At 40.7% G+C, this 19380-nt stretch overlaps 1 protein-coding gene across 10 annotated transcripts in view; it reads right to left on the bottom strand.

The window, feature by feature from the left end:
• The window catches only part of PCGF3 (polycomb group ring finger 3), a 60854-nt gene extending 41726 nt beyond the window's left edge, over window positions 1-19128 (bottom strand). For 2 of the 10 annotated variants that reach the window (XM_055790755.1, XM_055790751.1), the window contains exons 1-2: window positions 18874-19011; window positions 13727-13781 (exon numbers count right to left, since the gene is read on the bottom strand). The gene's annotated coding sequence lies outside the window, so the exon portion shown is untranslated. Of the gene's footprint in view, window positions 1-5453; window positions 5613-13726; window positions 18312-18873 lie in introns of those variants that run through there. The other 8 variants (XM_055790752.1, XM_055790753.1, XM_055790754.1 and 5 more) reach the window with 8 other exon arrangements.
• Window positions 19129-19380: the final 252 nt, after the last annotated feature.

The following is a 19380-nucleotide window of genomic DNA, read 5'->3' on the forward strand; positions in this document are numbered from 1 at the left end:
CAGCAGAAACGCAGAGGGAAGGGAAAGGGCAAGACAGGTTCTGGGAACATCAAAACTCTTTTAAACTTGGTGTCTTGCACTGGTTTTGGTTGCTCTGCTTGTACTTAACATCACTGAAATTAAAGGTGTAGCACTTAACTACTATGCCAGTTACTACAATAACATTAATCCTATTTAAACAAAGTTAGGATGAAATTTTATTACTGAGAATGTTATGCTGTCCTTTGACACATCGCAACAGACTATCACCTCAGAATAAAATTTAAAAAAAAAGTTATTAGATAGAAGGAATCATAGGACAAGTAAATATCTCTCATAACATTTGCACTCATCTGTTAATCAGGAGGCGCAGTTTTTAAAACTTGACTGTCACGGACAAACCTCTATAGGATTGTATTTAAGCTCAGCCCATACCTTACCCTCCACTGAAACCATTTTCATGCAGTTCGCTTTCACTGATTTTGAGAGCTGCTGAGCTATGCAAACAGTGAGTAACTGCAAGCATTCAATGTATCTATCAATACTCTGACATTGTGTTATCATGATGTAAGCCATTTCCATTTAATTCTCGTAGAGCTTAGGCAGCTGTGGCATAAGCAGAGAAGAACTAAGATGGAAAATGAGGAAATACATTGCCTCAAAGCAGATGTTTCATTTAATATTAGATAACCTAAAGAAATCTGTCCCATTTGTAATATAATCAATCAGAAAAGGTGATTTAATGATCTCAAAGCTCTAAAACATGAACACAATTCTTTTTAATTTTTATTTTGAGGGATCTTTTTTAATCAAATGTACATACTACTGTATTCGTATTTTATTGTATACCTGTATGTGCACAAAGTTCTCTCACATAGACTAGTTTATAGATTACATCATTAGTAAACTTTCTAGCAAGAAAAAAATTCTTCTGCATTTTGAAGCAGAATACATTTTTCCTTATCTGCCATCTAGCTGCCTTGATTAGAAGAACTTTAGAATACTGTCACTAAATTGCTCAAAGCAGGACTTTAAATAGCATTAAACCAGCATCTTCCATACAGGTAGTGCTCTCAAGGCTTAGGGATGCTTTGGGAATGACTCATAAATCTGTGGACAGTCTTCTGCTGGACTGATAAATTTACATATTCACAGGAAGGTTAAAAGAGAACTTGAGAATGCTCAGGGGAAGAAGATGCACTGTACAGTGCAAACTGGCAGCAGCAAGACATTAGCTTAGCTCCACAGCCTGTGAAACCACATCCTTCAAAACACTTAAGCAAGGTGCACTCCAGACACCTCTTCCAATTAAAACATGCTTAGTTATACAGATCACGAGTTCTTCATGGTAGGGTCTTGACAGTCCTAAGAACAGACTAACAAATACTGGGATGCAGCAAAATATCCATGCAACAAAAGTTAAAATTTTCTGCAAAATAGCCTGCATAAAAACAATGTCTGACTGGCCAGATTTGATCCTACTACACAATTTTCTATTTCTGACAAAAATCACTAGTTTAATTACATTCAGATTACTCTTTCCATTTTGCTGTTTCCTTTGTTTAGTGCTGAGGGTACAAGATAATTTCCAATTAACATGCATTACAAGCACTGATAAAACTGGGAAGATGATCTAAAGTGTCAAAAGTTCTTAAAAGTCTTTAAAAATACTATAAAAACACAGCATTATATCAGAAGTGACTTTCATTTCATTAATGACTACTACTACAACCTTCTCTGAATAGAATCGGGTTCCTTATCAGAAATTAAAATCACTGCTAGAGGCAGGAGCCTTTTGAAGGAACGACTACTCTTAACCTGAGTACTATCCCAGCTTAAGTCTTGACAAAATGTTATAGACATACTTGTCATACACTGGAAGAGTATGTTTCACCATGCTCCTTACTGAGAAATGAGAGACAGAAACTACAAGCCATTAAAAGGCACTATGTTTTAATTCAGTACACATCGATCAGAAAAAGATGAAGGGATCCTTGACTTCCACTGATCAAGTCAGTCAAGAATAGCCTTGAATCTCATGAAGAGCAAAGTCCTTTAAAATCAAATCTTCTGTGAGATTCTATTGTCTGAACCCACATCACTTTTTTGAATAATATCTGTGCACTTCAGAGAAAGTAATCTAGGACTTAACTACTGCTGAAACAGATTGTAATCTTGATTACTATGTCCTCTGCAGATGGCTGAGCAACTCAAAATACCATGTGACTTTCAGCTGTTATTTGAACTGATGGGTGTACATTTCCACTTATTGCTCTATGACTCCATGGAAATTAACAACAGCTTGAAAAGTTCACCATGGAGAAGCAAGAAGCCTTATGCACCTATGTCATCAGCTCCGAAAAAACTTGAGTTTTGGTGATTTTTCCCTTCCTCCTTCCCCTTATATAGGTATGTTTTAACTTCCATTGTTGAAAAATCCTAATCCTACAATGAAAACTTCTAATTGCATAAAATGTTACATGTGATTCTACAACCCCAGAAACCAACCACTTATTAACAAAGACACAGAAAAGGCGTATCCCTAGTAAGTCATTGTATGGTAGCCTGAATACTAGGATTTTTGTACCTTTTATCTGAACTTGTTACAGATCTCTATCAGAAACAACAAATTTTCCCACTCTCATGCAAATACTGCCTATTTTTGAAAAAGAGAGGATAAAGAATATTCATGTAGGAACAAAAGACAATTCATTATGGTATTTAGTAAAAGGCCTTTAAAAATTAAGGTTTTCAGTCACTTGACTCCATTTACTGGTCCAGACACACTGGCAGCCCAATAAAACAGTAGCTGTCAAAATGGATATCTGTAGTGAGAGGCCAGAAGCTATCTGCAGGCAAGAAGTAGGAAGGTGCTTGCAGTAGTGGGCTGGAAATTAGGACCATGCGTGGCAATCAGTTAGCTGAGGGGAATGTGCTTGAGCTTGTAGGTCAACCCTGGGAGGACAAGGAGTGTGAATAAACACAACAATTAACATGATGAGTCATGCTGACAGAGCACAGGGGAGTGGGGGACGGATGGCGCCAAGGAGAGGTAACCACCAATCAGGGATTGCCTAGTATGCAATGCTTAGCTTCAAGAACCAATCTGTTTAAAACATGCAGCTTCTGAAAGTGTATATAAACTCGTGCTTCTGTACAATAAATTGACATTTGCTTGCATCAAGCTGCGTCCCGTCTCTTCATTCGCAGCAAATTGGTGACCCCAACGTGAGGGGTTTATGAACCGCCAGGCTGAGCGGCAGGCTGCGAGTCCCACAGAACGTTGAATGAGCTGCTGAAAGGAAGCAGGAATTGAAAAAAAGTCCCTCTGGAATTGAGAGGTGAGCTGTGTGAAACTTGGGAATCAAGTGTCTTCCCCTATGGGAGATGTATATGGACTCATGAAGGGTCTTCTGGTCAGATCCGGGACTCCGTGCCTCAGTCTCCTCAAATGGTGACCCCTATGGTGGTGTTTCGAAGCCTTGGAAGAATAAGGATGGAACTGGTCGATATAAACTCGTGCTTCTGTACAATAAATTGACATTTGCTTGCATCAAGCTGCGTCCCATCTCTCCATCACAGCAGGTGCTACAATTAACTGAACGTATATTCCACCAACAATCACTTTTCTTTTTAACATCCCCGATTACAACACTTGATGGTTAATTAATACAAACAAAACAAAGATTTGAAAGAACCTGAAAAATTACATAACCATGACTCTGGTTAAAAAAATTCAGTCAAAGCCTTCAGCTTCACTTATATGTCCAATAATTGCCTCTGTGCTGTTATGACAGCAGATGAGCAAATGTTGCTAAAATTGACCCATACCTTGCAAATGCTTAGTAGGTATTCTGTATTCTTCCTGGATTCAAATATACACACACTAACTTACATAGAGTTAGCTACCCATGAAACATACAACTCAAATGAAAAGGAGCCTTGCAAAATATTTCTTCTTTTGTTCTTGAAACCCCAGGAGGGCTTTAAGATACACTCTGCTCACACTTCTATTGTATTTAACTTCAGCTCTTTCAGATATAAATTGAAGCAACAACGTAACTTAGTCTCCTTTGAACAATTGCTGCTGCAGCCTTCTTACCCCAGACAAAATCTAGCCTTTCAATTGGCTGCAAATATGAAAAGAAACCTGATGGTTAGCATTGTTTATTTAATATCAAACTATATAGCAGGATTTTAATCAACAGAGCAAAAAAGCTTTTCCAGTCCTCCACATTTTGCAGTATTTGGAAGTATTCGGAAGTTGTGCAACTTCAGTTTTGAAAACAGTTTCATTCTTTTTTTATTTTTTTCTTTCTCAAAACAAATACAATTTTTAAAGTAAAAACACTGGGGAGGAGACACGGGAATGCAATACAGAATCAGGACCATCTGAGCTAGAACTTGCAGGTGTTAAAATAGAGCAAAAGCACCAGAGGTTTGTATATGTTACTTCCAAAGACTGCAAAATTACCAAAGACTGGTAAATGCACTCTCAAAAGCTTCCTTTTTCTTAACAAATAAACATGTACATCATGTCAATAGTACATCAAACCATTAACAGCTGGAATAAAGCTATAGCTGGCAATCACTGCCAGAAGGGAAAATATTCATAACCCCTGAAGTTTTCCCAGTAGCATGTAATTCTTTGTCAATATACTTGCAAAGGGCTGGAAAAAAACCCAACAATGCTACCTCATTTCACTAGTGTGGCATATTTTTCAAGTATCCAAGCAACCTCCCCTTACTGTCTTCAAGAACATTTTACTTTGTTCAATATAAAGGAGCTTGCACAGCTAGACATTGTGAATTTTAAGAGAAACAAGTTAGCTTTGAGTCTTCACTAGTATAAATCCAAATGATTATAAAAATGAAAACTATATGGGCTTTAAGCCCTGCATCAAATTTAGATACCACTGATAATTTTACAGCAGACAGCATTCTTCAAGTACTTGATGTTTAGAAGATGCAAAGTACAGTTAGTATAAATAGCAGAAAGCTCTGGTTTCATAATGCAAGGCATACAACAACTTTCTTTTAACTAGGTGTTAATGCAAGTGAAACAGAATGTTTTCACAGGGACAATTTCCAAAGTTTTACAGGACAGACCTGTTGCAACTACTCATCATCACTTGAAGAACCCAAGTACAATAGGAAAGGAGAGAGGGAGATATTCAGATCACCTGCACTGACACCATTTATGACAAAGACTGAGCAACAGCAAATAGAACGGCACAGCAGAGCTAGTTTTCTTGACAAGTTGTTGTGGTTCAATCCCAATACCATGTAGCTGTTTGCTCACTCTCACCCCGCCCCAGTGGGATGTGGAGGAGAATCTGAAAGTAGGTAAAACCCACGGGTTGAGATAAGAACAGTTTAATTGAAAATAAACTATAATGATAACAAAGAAAAGGAGAAAGAGAGAGAGGAATAAACCCGAAGAAAAACAAGTGATGCACAGTACAATTGCTTACCACCTGCTGATCAATGCCCAGCCAGTCCCCGCGCAGCGATCCAGCCAGCCCCCCGTTTATATGCTAAGCATGATGTTCTATGGTATGGAATATCCCTTTGGCTAGCTTGGGTCAGCTGTCCTGGCTGTGTCCCCTCCCAGCTTCTTGTGCACCTGCTCACTGGCAAAGCATGAGAGACAGAAAAGTCCTTGACTTAGGGTAAGCACTACGTAACACCTAAAACATCAGCGTATTATCTACATTACTCTCCTGCTAAATCCAAACCACAGCACTGAACCAGCTGAAACTAGGACACAAGTACTCATTAGTTTCTGGATTTCCAACATTGCCCAGTTCAGTGTAATGTGAAGAATCTGAGGGTGCCAAAACAAGTTGTGAAGTCTAGCATACCCGCATCTTAAGCTCCACTAGCTTAACCAAGGACACGGACAACAGCCTTTGCCAATCTAGTTCTGGCCTCCTGTGTTTGTATTCTGCAATTCTTGCTCTACTATGCACATCTGCCTCTTCCCTTGAACAAATACACCAGTCTGAGCACACACTCAGCCAGTTCAAAGAGTTGATTCAGTCCAACACTAAGCTAAGATATAATTACTCAAATTACATTTGCTCAAAAGCTCCAAAGTACAGAAAACTTCATCAGGTGACAAAAACCTCCATCAGTACACTGTTAATCCTCATTGATAATACTACACTGTACAAGTCAAGCCAACCAAATCAAATTCAACACCATTTTACTTGCAAAAGGCTTGAGTATTTGTAATAAGCAGGAACCCAACAGTCCTAGACACAGTAAACATCTGACTTTTCTGTTATGAGGACTTGCAATTCTCTTCACTAAATACTTCGATCTTAGTCAAGTAAACTACTAAAATGTAATAGCCCTAGGCTGAACAGACTAAAGCCATAAGTTTCATGCTTTCAGTGAAACATGAGTTGTCATTTCCACTTCTTTGCCGAGTAGAATCTTTTGCATAAATGAAATATCGGGAGCCTAAGTATTTTTAAAACAAAATTAATCACCAGTTCAGTATGCTGATGACTAGAGAGTAATACCTGATGTAGCCAATTCTATCTTCTCAGGTGCCTTCAGGGAGAAATCTACAGTACTTTATATATTAATTTCAGTGTCAATGCCTTACAAGACAAACATACTGTGAAAACCTACTTTGACCACAACAGTAGCATGAAACCTTTCAAATCCTGCCATGAAGCTGTCAGCCCAAATCATATCACCTAACTTTAAGCCAAGCTACCCTGGTGCTTGTTTGCTATCTTCCTCCCTCCCCTTCCACCAGTGACAGACATACTAAAATACCAGGAGAAAATCATCACTTATTAGAGGATGCACTTACCACAAAGCTGCATCAACTCCTACTCTAGCAGACCCTCCTTTAGTGTCAGCCTTGTAGGCCCTGAGCAGCACACATATTTCTTGTAAGTCTTCTATTCAAGTATCATCCATTACACATGACAAACTTCCCTTGAAAGACAGTGGACAGCCAGCCACAATGCTGAAAGCACAAAGGGCATTTCAGCTGATCTGCAACAGAGCAGCTGAACTATCAAGACACTGTGAGGCCCTCTATTCCACAGCTGTGCAGAAAATGCTGAAGGCTATTTGCCCTCTGCAGAATCAAGGCCAATGAATAAGCACTTGTCAACCCTAAAAAGGCATGGAAAATCCAGCAACCTGGACAAAGGAAGTGTGCTCAGCAGAACTCTCCTTTTCTCCTGCTGTACCTGCGTAAACTGCACTCAAACCCACTGAGAAATAGGCTTCTATATAAACAGCAGTTAAAATGAAGACTGCCATAAGAGTGGCAAAAGCATATATACTTGTAGTAGAAGAATGAATACTTGAAAGGAATCAGGAAAGAAATGGCAACATTCAACAGGTAACAGAAAGGAAAATGAAAAACTGCAAATCATGCCCAACCTGGCAGCCTTCTGTGATGGAAAGACTGGCTGGGTAGATGAGAGTAGAGCAGTGTGCATTGTCTACCTTAATCTCAGCAACTCTTTTGAGACTGTCTCTCATAACATCTTCACAGGTGAGCTCAAGAAGTGTAGGTTAGGCGAGTGGACTGATAACTGGCTGAATGGCAGAGCTCAGAGGGTTGTGATCAGTGGTGCAGAGTCTCACTGGAGGCCTGTAGATGGTGGTGTTACCAGGGGCCAGTACCGGGTCCAGCCCTGTCCAACTTACTCATCAATGACCTGGATGAAGGGACAGAGCGTACCCTCATTAAGTTTGCTGATGATACAAAGCTGGGAGGAGTGGCTGACACACCAGAAAGCTGCGCTGCTATTCAGCAAGACCTGGACAGGCCAGAGAATTGGGCAGAGAGGAACCTCATGAAGTTTAGCAAAGGCGGGTGTAAGGTCCTGCACCTGGGGAGGAACAACCCCACACACCAGCACAGGCTGGGGGCTGACCTACTGGAAGGCAGCTCTGTGGGGAAGGATGTGGGAGTCCTGGTGGACAGCACGCTGCCCATGGGCCAAGAGTGGGCCACACATGCAGTGTGCCCAGGTGGCCAAGAAGGCCAATAGCATCCTGGCTTGTATCCAAAAAAGCGTGGCCAGCAGGACAAGGGAAGTGATTGTCCCCCTGCACTCGGCACTAGTGAGGCTGCATCTTGAATAGCATGCTCAGTTTTGGGCCCCTCACTTCAAGAGGGGTGTAGACATGCTGGAGCGTGTCCAGAGAAGGGCAACGAAGTTGGTGAAGGGTCTGGAGCACAAGTCTTCTGCGGAGTGGCTGAGGGAACTGGCGTTCTTTAGTTTGGAGAAAAGGAGACTCAGGGGGAACTTACTGCTCTCTATAACTATCTGAAAGGGTAGGCAGGTTGTAGGCAGGTGGGGGTTGGTCTCTTCTCCCAGGTAACAAGTGACAAGACAAGAGGAAAAGGCCTATCAGGAAAAATTTCTCCATCAAAAGAGTGGTCAGTCTTTGGAACAGGCTGCGCAGGGAGGTGGTGGAATCGCTATCCCCCAAGGTGTTTCAAAATTGTGTAGAAGTGATGCTTAGGGACATGGTGTAGTGATAGAGCTGGCAGTCCTGGGTTAACAGTTGATGATCTTAAAGGTCTTTTCCAACCTAACTGATTCTATGATTCTTTTCAGTAGTGCCAAGCGACAGGACAAGGGGCAAAGGGCACAAACTGCAACACAGGAAGTTCCATCTGAGTATGAAGAAAAACATCTTTACTCTGAGGGTGACAAGAGCACTGGAACAGGCTGCTCAAACAGGTGGTGGAAGCTCCTTTTTTGAAGACATTCAAAACCTGCCTGGATGCAATTCTATGTAACTTGCTCTAGAAGAATCTGCTTTAGTAGGGGGTTGGACTAGATCATCTCCAGAGGTCCCTTCCAACCCTGACCATCCTGTGAAATAGTATTTTGAGCAAAGGAGGAAGAAAAGGAAGTTACTCTCTTGGAAGAAAGAAACACTGAAATGTAATCTAGCTTACTGTGGGAGGGTTTTAATTCTTTCCCATTTATAAACAAAATGGACTACAAATATAGGGGAAAAGCCTGTACTCATGCAGTAAGCACAGAAAACATTCCTCCAACACAGTAATTCTAGCTTTTTCAGCTCTTGGCTTATTTTGACATGCTGACCACACCATCTTCACCATACTAAAACATAACAAGAGCATAAAGAGCAGCACTGAACTACTAATGCAAACATCTTAACAAGTTTTTACCTTTTCAGCAAATGCAGTAACTTTATCCACCAGAAGCAGCAGACACTGCAAAGTTTTCGAAGTATCTTCTACCAAAACACAGAAGACATAACTACATTTCATCAGCCACGTTTCTTGTAGGTCATATGTTCTGAACTTGCCTTAAGGTGTTTGTATTTGGTATCAGTCATATTGCGTAAGGGAAAGATTCCACCTCATGCTTTTGGCAGGCTTAATGAATTGATTACAGTAACATGAGCCTAGTATCTCTGAAATTTCCTTAAACTTCTATGTGTGCTCATGTAAAACAAATACTATATTTTCAAGTCGGCATGCAGAAGCCAGCATTCTCAAGTACCTGTTTGACTACAAGTACATAGTTTTAACGGTTTTGTTTGGGTTTTGGGGTGGTTGTTTGTTTTGTTTTTTGGGTTGTTTTTTTTTGGGGGGGGGCAGGGATTGTCTTTTAAGAACTGAAATAGCCATCCTTTTCCAACCCAACCACATCACAAATGACTGAAGAACGCTCCAACTTTCCAGTTCAAAAATGTTCAAAACATTCTCAACAGAGTAAGTTTTTGAAAGCTTACACTTTTAAAAAGAATTATAAAGGCCTCACATTCCATTTATTTTCATTTCTACATCATCATTAGATCTAGTTTCTGCACGCATCTAGGAAGGGGGTGAAAAAGTTAAACATCTAGCAATATGAAACCATGTATTATCTTCCAGTAAGAAACAGCACTTCACAGAAAAGGTATCTGCAGTTAATCAAACCATGTTGTTGTGTTTGGGGTTCGGGTTGGTTTGTTTGACTTTTTGATGTTTCACTGGCCATGCTGCAGCAAGGAAAGATTTCAAAATCTTCACTGTTAAGACATTTTTTCACTGCTGCAGCAGGTGCTGAATAAGCTGTGGTAAGGGACACTGGTAATTGTTTACTTTCTCTGAGATTTGGTTAAGCTGTTAGTGTTTGGCAATTTTGAGAAAGTTTGCATGGCTTATCATTAAAGTGTGTATCTTAGTGAACATAAAAAGGGAAATACAGATCATCATTTTGGGAGATCTTACTAATGTATGCCATAAGAACTGCACTCCAGAATTGTGGCTGACAGCAAGTTGGTGGATCTAGCTCTCACTTCACCTGCCTTTCTTCCTGAAGTTTCCCCTTGCTCTTCTGCTACGCTGAGTCTGTACTGGAATAAAGTCGCCTTCATTAGTGGTTTGTGCTAATATTCTGTACTGTTAAAATAAGCACCTGATATGCAAGGAATTTTTGAAATCTATAAGCTAAAACTTGTATCAATCTTTTATTCATTCTATATGAAAAAGTATCCATCATTGAAAATATCACTGAACTTATAGAATTATCAGAGATTTGATAATTAGCATTCAAAGAGATGGCCATTACCAACAAAACTCTTCAACCACACATTGATACAAACCATTAAAAACCTGTAGGAAGAAAATATTCTCTGAAAACATTTAGCCTAAATAGGGTCTGATAGTCCATGCAAGGAATAAACCAGTAAATAAATAAACACTACCTTTGTGATTTATCATAATAATCGCATTCCAGCTATACCTTAAGTCTCCACCCAAGAATTTTTAAAAGCAAAATCAATTTCATAGACCTTTATTGCTTCCCACAACAAATTTAAACACTAGATGGATGTGTGACACATACAGCAAAAAGGGTAGAAAACAGTACTTCAGTGCAGGATGTTAAATATTGCAGCCTGCTAGCAGTATCTATAGGCTTAAATTTGGTTCCTCTGCAATTCACCAAGAATTGCTTTTGGAGATTGAACTATGCCATAAGGGACAATCAAAATAACTTACAAGCATGAATAAAAAAGTAGTAATTGTTTAAATAGATGACATCTTCACTGACATTCTCTCCCTCCATTCTTTAGAACACAACTTAATAAAATACCTCACAAGAAATAACGTATTTTGAAAGTTTGGCTGACAAGGACTGAAAGGACGCTGCCTCACAGTGATCTCCACACAGCAAATCCTGAGCATCTGGAAGACTTTTTGTGTCAGGATGTACCATGTGTAGATCTCTTCATACGCTATGAACAGTAGAAAAAGTAATTTTAAGGAAAAAAAAAGTTCATTCCTTTGGTTTTGAATTAAAGCTGGGAGAAGAGAGAGCTGGTTGTTTGTTTTTTTTCCATTTGCATGCTAAAATTGTCAATGTCTGCAGATGGTATAATGGATGACTAACTTGAAAAAAGGTTACTTATCATAGGAAGCAGTAAGTGTCTAAGGAATATAGCAGAGAAGTTAAAGCAGCTCATTTTTCCCTTGTCTTCACTCTTCCAGTGAATATATCATACAGTAATATCAGGGCTAATAATGGAGGCTACAGAAGAGGAATCTTTCACTTATGTCTTTCCACATTCTAAAGATAAAACAAAACTCCACGACACATTCCAATCATCTCCAGAAATCCAGTTCAGTCTTGACTCATGCTTGTGATTGAGGAATAAATGCCCTGCAGTGGCTTTGGAAACCTACCTCAAGTTTCACTTAGGCAAGTCATTTGACCCATTTGGTGGAGCGACTGAGGGAGCAACTGAAACATGGGGACAGAACGTACTTTCTCTTCCCAAAGAGAAGTAGCAAAAATACTTAATTTCAAGACCATAAACCATTTACATCCTTGCTCACAAAATGAGTTATATAGTTAGACCTACACTTCTCTGTGTCCCCTTGCAGTGTTACAGTAAAAAAGAAAAAAGAATAAAATAACTTTTTGTCAATAACAATAAGAACAATAATAAAAAAAAAGCAAGGCATTATCCTCTCTTTGTAACACTTGGTCCAAATTCAAGCCATTTTTAGTCATAAAATCACAATCACACAACCCATGAGCTATTATCATCTGGGCACAATAACCTTACATTATCTAAATAACTACTATAGATTAGAGCAAACACATTCCTGATAAACAACTTCTGGTGTCAGCATCTAAGATTATGCCTAAAAAAGTTGCATTAAAAGCGACTGCAACTAATACAGTACTTTCTACACCTACATATTTCAATGACCTTAATAAAATGAAACCTTCAAGTGCCAACATTCACTTAATACCACGTGGATCAATATACAGACTGCTTCTGATAACATCTGACAAATCTTGAAGAAGGTGAACTGAAGAAAATTAGCTCCACTAGCTACCCAGAGCCTTTTTATCTGCCCAGGTGCCATTAAGCTACCTCAGATATAAGCCTAGTTTTCTTGTGGATAATGGCCGTAATAAGAAGTACAAATGAAGCATTTTTTTTTAATATACACACAAGTTCTGAAATTATTACATAATGACCTGAGCTTGGGCAGGATTTCTATGTATTCTAGCCAGGCAAGAAATGGAAGTACAGGATTAGAAAACAAGATTAATAAATTGGTAGGCAAATAAACTGCTTATTCTGATGCCACCAAGCATAATGCTACTATTAACAAGGATAAATGTTATTAAAAAGCACCTTTCAATTAAACTACTCCTGCTCAATAATAGTTAGATTCAAACTTCTGGTAAATTGAGGTATTACCTCAGTATTTGAAATAGACTAGATTTTAGATTTCACTGCAGAAATAGACATAGACTGGAATTTAAAAATACAGATTCAAGGTAAGTTAGTGCCAATTTACTTGCAGAAGGAAAATGCATATATGGATTTTCCAGGGGGGAAAAAACAAACAAACAAACAAAAATACTGGGCACCTTGCTGTAATTTGTCTGGTAACAGCACGAGCATAGACCAGAGAATTTTTTTTTTTACCAAGATTTTAACCTGTGAAATAATCATCATTTTATGACAACGCAATACAAAACCCATGATCTTAAAGCATAAACTGATTTCAGATGCAAGGCTACTTTGCAATCAGTCTTAGGAAACTGCTATAGCAAAAGGCAGCTTAGTTACTTCTTCATTCAACAAATGAAATCAAACCATGTAACTGTTCATAAAAAACGTAAATGTTTGTTTCTAAACCTGATGGATTTCACTCAGAGAATATAATTTTTTACTATGTTGTTTCCACACCAACAGAAAAGAACTTTTCCACAAGCACTGACTTTTGCACAGGGCAAGAACAACTTGTACTTGTGGATAAGAAATTCTAAGTGAGCATTTAACAAGTGGTGGTGTTATGCTTACTTTTCCCTGAAAAAGATTCAGTACAGCTTGGAAAACAGACAGGAAACAACCAACTAGTATAAGAAAGTCTACGGGAATCGCTTGCTGTAGCACTGCAACTGAGGGGCTTCACAAATATAAACAGAACCAACCAGGCAAACACTGTACACTGGTTTGGGGTCCACACCTAGAAATGAATAATTCACAGGTGGAAAGAAAAGCATTTCAAGTATTAACAGGACTGATTTGATTACAGTGTCTTAGCACTCTCTTACAGTGCGGAAACAGTATCAGAAGTATCTTTAACTGATACAGGTTTAACAGAAGTTATGAGTTCGAAATATAAATTATTTGATTTAGAAACAGGGGCATATGTATCTTCAGTAGTGTGTATGCTTAAGTCCTTAAACAAGCACATAAAAAATTCTCTTACCTCTTGCCTATTTTGAATCCTCCAATCAGACTGGAGTCCTTGTGTTTAGAACATACTTTATATTTTAGGAAAAAAACAAACAATGAAACAAAACTCGGTTATTATCACAACAGAAGAGTATGAAATACAATCATCTGAAACACAGTTGTTACGAAAAGATCCCAGTCCATTTTGACCTCAGTCCCAAGACACAACTTTAACTTTCAAATATCTGTATGTCCAAATAATTTTTGGGAAAAGTTACTCTAAAGGAACAAGGCATGCCACTATGTTAAAAAAAAAATAAACAAAACCAAACACTCCCATCCCTCAAATAAATTCTACTGATTGCCACTGCTCGGTACAACAATAAATTTGTTATAATAAATATTTTGTCTAGTTAAACTACATTTGGCAATCTTTTAACTAAGTAACCAAGTGACCCATGGCTTTTGTTACGGCAATCTGTGTACTAAAACTAAACATTCAGATACAAGAAATGTCAGAGATAATTATTTATACAAAAATAATATAAAAGTTAGCTATCTGTATTGTACCTTTCAGCTTGTCCTTTCCGGTGAAAAATTTGAAAAAGCTGTACAGCACCACACATTACCTGGAAAATCAGCCAACACTGCACTGGCAATGCTTACATATTTTCATTAATAAATGAGATCTTTGGTTACAAACATGTTAATGTTTGCATGAACACTGCAAGAGAAGACAGCAGGGATGACCTGTTCTGGCATAATATCAGGCATAATTCACGCAAGATTTGCATTATATCCAGTAACATCACAATGATTATTATATAATCAACTACAGATAGTGTTATACACTGACTGTCTGGTTATGCAGAGTGTGAAAAGAAAATTCTTAACTAAAAATGAAAAACTTGGCAAGACAGCCATTTGTAAGTCAACAAGTAACGTGATAATCATTTTGGCAATCTGAAAAAATAACTTCCCTCTCTTAATTAAGCAAACACTGCACAGCACATTCTCACCCATACCTATAATACACAGAATGCTTCTGACCTTAAATGAAAATGAATTTACGCTGTTCACAAGGCATAGATATCCTCAGTTCCCAACAACTAGTATAGCCTCAGTTTCAAACAAGAAGGATCCTTATTGCCACCAAAACATGAGCCCTTTTAATGTAGACAAAGTTCTATGCTATCAGACACAAGGTAAGAATATGAAATAGCTATCTGTTAATGTCAACATAAATATATGTCAGTAGGGATAATAAGCCTCCTTCTTGCCATTTTGCAGAGAGATGGAAATAATGGTAGAGCTAGGTTAAATAAGTTCTACTTGCAGCAAATCTGCAAAAAAGCCTGGTTTTCTTCATAGTTGCGTATTTCCTCCTTACAGTCTTACCCTGCATTGTAGTAATGCCAACACACCTCGATTATCTCCAGTTTTCCCCTCAACCCCTTCAACAATTTCCCCCACTGGCTCTGTCAACTTAAAATTGTGATCTGAAAAAGAGGCAGTCATAACTGTGAGAGCAGTCATCTTTTGGCACAAAGAACAAGTAACTTGAGCTCACCATACTCAGTCATTCCCCTTACTTTCGAATGATCTGTACTACCCCCTACTTCTAAATAATACATGCTGCGTTTGACAAAGAAATAAAAAGACCCTTACATCCTTACACATAGTGTGATGGGGGAGGGGGAGAGAAAAAAAAAAGGGAAAATAGTATTAATAATCAACGTACTGCTGGTTTATTCCTTCCTAAAATGCTAGCTCTGCAATATGGCTGCAAGACTTCAGGTCCTTGCAGCAAACTTCAATCAAACTTTCAATAGCAAATAAGGCTTTCAATCTCACTAGTTCCCACCACACTGAGTATTTCATTTTCATAGTCTGCTGATTTAAATATAGATGCACTTATTCAGTAAAATTAACTTGAAAAAAAAATAATTCAGATAAGAGCAGCAAGGGTTTTTTTGGCTCCTTAGAGCAATTATAGAAAAACATAAAAAATATCTTTATAGTATGTCTTCAGTTAGCAACAAAGCTGTGTTACATATCACAATAGCAAAGATTGCTTTTAATACAGAATAACCCCTTTTGCTTTTCAGTTTTAGTGCATTTATGACTTCCACTTACTTGCTAAACTTACAGTCTAATACAGCAAGCTTGCATTTTAAAAAGGGAGGTGCAAAGAATACAAAACTGTGAGTTTACTTCAAGACAGAGCTTCAAAATAAGTCTTGTATAAGATCAAAATACACGGACAGCTTGTGCCTGGCTTTTAACCTACTCTAATCAAACTGCCCTAGGAAGGTTTTCTCTACCTTTCCTTTAAACATGACAGCATACCTAACCTAGCAAATCAGAGTAGTTTCAACCATTGTTAAACATCTTTAGTAGCAATAATGAAAAGAGAACAGAGTTTAAATTACTAAACTCTCAGGAATGCCAACAGTCTTAAATCCACTGCACCTGCAAACACCATTGTCAATACAAGCCTCCATTTAGTAATGCTTACTTCCACATGTGTACCAATTGGACAATAATTCCAAAACAACAACAAGAGAGAGAATGTTGTAACATACAAGATCTCATCAGACTTTCTTGTAAGCTGGTATCACCTCTTAAGACAGTAGCTGAAAAGTGAAAACGCTATCAACATACATGTTTTTAAAACATCATGCCCACATTCTCTTTGTTGGTTGCATCTAGCTTAGAACTTCAAAGGAAATGCTTCTACTTCTTCTTACAGAGTTTCCCAGAGAGTATTTCAGTCCTGGGAGAACATTACTAAAGCTAAAAAGGCCACCTAGATTAAACAGTCACATGGGAAAAAGGAAACAGAAGCTACTAAAGCAGACATAAAATGGTTCTTGCTAAGAAAGCTTACCTGTATCACAAACACAAAGCTTAGAGACGACATCCTCTAAATCAGGTAGGTAGTCAGGACAAGTAAGGGTAGGTTGGGCAGCTGCAGCAACTAGAAACTACACTTTAAAGTCTCTTAGTAGCAGAAGTATTTCATAGCATTGTAATTAATTTCTGCCTTTCTCGGCATTAGTATTAGGCTAGCATAGTTACAAACTCTTGTAAGTCGACTTCAATACAACATTTACAAGTGTTCAGTCTTGATTTTATATGGTGACAGCAGAGTAAGAAGATCAAGCTGGCTAGATCAGCCCACATAAAGAAACCAAATAGATTTTTCTCAAAAAGTGATTTACAGAATGCTTTAAAATTTATTTCCCAGCTTTCTGTGGCAGAACCCCTATGCACCTCTTTAGAAAACCACCTAACCCTTTTGTAGTGCATCCTACATGATCTCACCAAGTACCTTCAGTTCTGCACAAGTTCTGTATTCTTTTAAAGTCATTATAAAATATCAACAAGTACAACTTAAACTGAATTGAAATAGGGAAACTACTGCAAGTGTACAAGGTTTCCATTTCTGTGTCACCAACCAAGAATTTTTACAAATTGCGGAGCATCTTTATGAGACGCATGATAAATATCACAGTTCGGATTCTCACCTGACCTGCCATTATAAGAACAAACATAAAATTCACAAGTATCCTACCAAAAAATAATCAACAACAGATTTTTAAAAGCACACTACCTAGTACTAAAAAGACTCATAACAATGTATTTAGCATATGCCTAGTTGCTTGTGCTAAATAAAGGAAAGCAGTTTACAATGGAAGATAAATAGATGGGATGCTTCTTGAACATAAGGTTAATCTCAACTTTTTTCTTTCGAATTCAAACTTTTTTCATCCACAAACTTAGTTCTGTGAAACTCTGGAAGACAATTATATAGGATTCTTTTGAAAAATACCAAAGTATTCCAGAAGAACGTTCCAGAACATACACAGATAATAAAACAGAGTATCTTGAACTGGTTTCTCAGAGGCACACATTTCATACAGAAATCAGGAAACAGCTAAACTGATTTGACACAAAGCATGCATAGGCCGACAGTTTTACAACTAGTAAAAAAAAAAAAACCAACCAACCAAAAAAACCTCAAATGTGAAGTAACAGAGGAACATCTAAGTACTTAATAATCAAACTTCCTGTGAGTCTTACTAACTTTAGGACATGCTCAACTTTCCACACGGGACACTCCGAAGTAATACCCGCCAGTTGCAGTCTAAAACAGACCTACTGAAGAGACCAAATCTGACAGCATCACAACTCACTAAGGCTCTGAGGTTGAGAAAACAGTCAGAATTTTGTGGTATTAAATATGTGTGTGTCCTTAGACCTCAGAACAACTCACACCACAATCATTCTGTATTTCACGTACAAGTCCTACTTAATTTCCTCTTTCTCACAAGACCTGAAATCCCATATGCCACTACACAGACAGCACTGAAGCCAGGTCCCTGCATAGCTAGGGTCGCACAGGCATGGGACATGTCTCCTCCATTCCCCTGCTTTCGGGAAACGGTACCTCCACCGCTACCAGCCGCCATCCCCCTCCCTCAGACCGACCCCTTCTCCCAAAGGCGCGGGGTTCCTGAGCCCCGCAAACCCAGCCCCGAAGGGAGGCGCGCACTCAGGGACAACTCGGGACAGCGCCATCCCCGCGGCCCCCGCAGGCTGCAGCACGGCCCTGGGGGCGGCCGAGCTGCCCCCCCCCCCCCCCCCCCCCCCCCCCCGCCCGGCTCCGCGGCCGGCGGGAAGGGGCTGCCCGCGCGCCTTGCCCCCACAGGCCACGGGCCCCCGTCCCCGAGGCGGGCAGGAGCTGTCCAGTCGGGCTGGGAGACACCGGCGGACCTTTCCCCGGCCCACGCCAGACTCCCTGATCCGGGAGGGGCGTCAGGGGACGGAATCCCACGCAGACCCCGGCCTCCCCTACTAACGGGCACCCCCCGCCCCCGAGAACACACAGCGCTTGCTGCGGCACGGAAAGTTCAGGCGCAGCCGCGCCCCGCCCCAGCCCCCGACACCGTGAGGCAGGAGGCCCGCTCCGCCGCAGACCGCTACCCCTGAGGCAGAGGCGACCCTCGCCCCGCGCCCCCCGCACGCCCTCGCCGGAGGCCCCCCGCGGCTCCCACGGCACACACCTCGGGCTGGGGGGGTGGGGGGGCAGCCCCGCCCCCAAAGCCCTCGCCCGGCCCCACACGGCCCGCGGCCCCACAGCCGACCCCCACACCACCCCCACGGCCCCGCACTGACCTGGCGGGGGAGGGGCGGCGCCGTGTCCGTTGGCAGGGGAGGGGCGCGGTCGCCTCTCGGGGCCGGTGAGGGGTTTTGCTCCCCGCCACCGCCGCTGATCGCCTGCTCGCCGGCCCGTCCTTCCCCGGGCGCCGCCACGGACAGCGAGCGGAGGACGCGAGGGAGGTAACGCGAGACAGGGGGAAACACCGGCCCCTTTTCCTCTCCCCCGCCAAAAAAATTAAAAAATAAAAAAAAAAGGGGGGGGGGGGGAGGGGGGGATAAAATTTAAAAGGCTCGGCCCGGAGTTTAAAACAAAGAGGCGGAAATAGCCGAGCGCGGCCCGAGCGGAGCCGAGCGGGGGCGCCACGCTCAGGGCGCATGCGCGCGGGGCGCTCACCCGGGCACGGCTCCGGCCGCCCCCTCCCCCGCCCCCTCCCGGAGAGAACGGGGCTGGCCCGCGTGCGCGTGCCGGGGAAGGTCGGCGGCCGCGGGGCTGCGGGTGGCACCGGCCGCCCGGCGGGGGGC

The sequence above is a fragment of the Falco peregrinus genome, chromosome Z (assembly GCF_023634155.1).
Source record: "Falco peregrinus isolate bFalPer1 chromosome Z, bFalPer1.pri, whole genome shotgun sequence".
NCBI classification, from domain to species: Eukaryota; Metazoa; Chordata; class Aves; order Falconiformes; family Falconidae; genus Falco; species Falco peregrinus.